The sequence below is a fragment of the Plasmopara halstedii genome (genome assembly GCF_900000015.1).
Source record: "Plasmopara halstedii genome assembly, contig: Scaffold_526, whole genome shotgun sequence".
Taxonomy (NCBI): domain Eukaryota; phylum Oomycota; class Peronosporomycetes; order Peronosporales; family Peronosporaceae; genus Plasmopara; species Plasmopara halstedii.
The window spans coordinates 105,465-108,338 of NW_020187446.1; positions in this window are offsets into that span (position 1 = coordinate 105,465).

The following is a 2,874-nucleotide window of genomic DNA, read 5'->3' on the forward strand; positions in this document are numbered from 1 at the left end:
CAGAGCTATCAGATTTTAGTTGAATGAAGCATGAAGTCACAATAACAAGCCACGCGAATCTCACACCCATTTTTTAGACAAACGACGTAACCCCTCACTACACATCCAATCAGATGGACTTGATAGTTTGAGAAGTGTGGTGCTTATGATAGAACCTTTTGTAAAGCACCGTGCATTTTTGTCCTGACCTTTTAAGTGAATCTTCTTTGTACTCAGCTAAAAAAACTGTTAAATATAAGGTAAGAGATGAAAGTGATATATTTAGGTCCTTAGTTCGCTAATCTGTGCTACCTCTAAGCTTTTCCTTGTAGATCCTGCTAGAAGCTTCTACAAGCAGTCGTACCAAAGAACGACTCTCATTATATCTGTAATTACAGCTGTAACGAATAGTCGTAACCGATTTGCTTGAACCGTCGTATGAAACTGCGGTCACATCACCGCCGTATCGGGCCATTCATCGGTGAAAACTCATCACTCCCCCTCACCGCTAATGTTAGTTATGCTTTGTTGCTGACTTGGTTATAATTCCGAAAGCTTCACCCCAATATTGCAGCATCTTGGCTCCAAGTGCTTTCGTCAGCATATCTACAAGCTGATACTCTGTGTCATTATAGTGAATCTTCAATCGTATTTTTGCACGTTCTCACGAATTTAGTGGTGCTTGATATCCACATGTTTCGTCCATGCATGCTATCCGACATTATTGAGTCTTCGCTGGACTCTATGTGGATGATATGATTATTGCAGCAAGAACCAGCAAATAGACCAATCTGGTAAAAGACGTGCTCATGAATGCTTTCAAGATTAATTATTTGGGTAAGGCGGAGTTTTTTGGGCATGGAAATTTGCCACAACAGGCTAGCTGGGAAGCTTGTAAGCAAGAAGACCCGATGTATCAACGTCGTGGACAGTCGATTTGGTCAACAAGATGCCAAGTGAGTCGATAACCCGTGCGCATCAAGATTGAAGCTGTCGTCCTAAAACGGAAGGTGGACGTTCGACAAATCGCACGAAGCCATATCGATTTTTGATTGGCTGTCTTTCGTCCATTACGACTTGCACTCGACCAGACATTTCGTATGTGATTGCTGAGCTTTCACGTTTTCTGGGGAACCTTGACTGCAAAATTATAGGACTACGTGCCAAACCGGGTTGTCTACTGAGGCAGTGAGAGCGTTTAAGTCAAAGCGTATTCGGGTTGAGATTGGGGCAGCAACACTGACGACAGACGTTCGGTATTAGGGGTGATGATTATAACTGCAAGTACGCCCGTAGTATTAAAATCGAAGTGCCAGTGGACTGTTGCCCTCAGTTCAGCTGGGGCTGAGTATGTGGCTCTCAGTATTTGTACATACGAACTTATTTGGACGCGAGCAAGGTTAGAAGACATGGGTCATAAGCAAGTTGAAGACACGAAGGTGTAAGAAGATAATCCAGGAGAAGTCGCATCGTCAACATTTCTTGGTAGCTCATCTTTCGGCAGTCGCACGGCATGATTAGTCTTACAAACATTTGTCAGCAATTGCTATCTACGTCTTCGCAATCCGGGTGCGTTGAGACTAATCCGGTCTGTAAGTTCCACCCCTCGCTGAGAAGTTTGCTTTCTTAATGTTTGAGTCGCAAATGTCACCAGGCACCTCCACGAGGTGCAGGTGAGTCTTCTTCTTTAGCAGAGAACTTCACTCCAAATCTAATATTTCTTGCCACAAATCTGCATCTGCCAGACATTTTTTTGGTGACATAATTTTTCGTACATGTTATCAGAGCAAGAAGAGACGTAGGTGTTTGGTACACCAAACATGTAATATGTGAGATTACAGGATTCCGCGGTTCATTGATCGTTTTAACTTTTAGCTGAGATACGTTTTCTAAACACGTTTCCTCAATATTTGTCGCTGGACCTTCCAATGTTGAAAATGCTCATATTTTATTCGAAAGAAACCGCCAGACTAGTCTATTGAGCCATCGTTTGCGATGAGGCTTATATCGTTGTTAAGTTCTGCACCTGCGGACAAAAGTGCTTACCCAAATAAATTCAAGCTTTCCGTGTATAGCGCTCTCTGTGTCAAATTTTCTTATCCTGAAAATGCGATTTATGTATCTCGTAAAATATTCTTTACTTGATTTCCTTATCATACGATACCACCACATGTTGAGCCTCAAATGTGTCAGTGGTGTAATATCGCAAGTTGGGATAGATACAGTGGTGCATACGGACACCGAGCACTTTGGTAGGACGACAACTGAGCACACAAACTTGTTGCTTATCAAGACCCAAACAAACTGTACCTGGCCCGTACGCATTACTTGTCATCTTATCGATTCACAAGGTCACCATAGTGACATACGTCAGTCGAGCGGCGTGATGTCGATTCGGAGCGTGAACTTCAGCTACATATAGGAAAGAAGATTGAATACTCTGTCTGTTTTGTGGAAATTTCGGGAATGGCGTCGCTTTGCTCGGCGTCGCAAGATTTCTCTATATCATGAATGGCTTGGAGCCAAGCTAATTAACTAGAAGCTAGTAGCACATTTCATTATCAGTATTTCCCTGTCAGGAATGAGAATGTTTTCACCTAATGCACTGCCAATGGCAAAGGCTGGATACCACAGTTGAAAGTTTGTCTATATAATTGTTTATAGACGTAATGACTATTTAATTTTTACCTAGCTATCAATATATACTATACTGTAACAACTCTAATATACAATCTAAAAGTACGTGAAAACATTTATGGTTACATCACCTTAAAATCTGTTGATCAATGAACAAACGATCAAAAGACGGCCGGGGGACCAGACGCCCTCACTTATCTCTCACTGCCCTTAACCGGACCATCAGTCTAGCTCTACTCAGGGCTCAGCCCCCCGTCC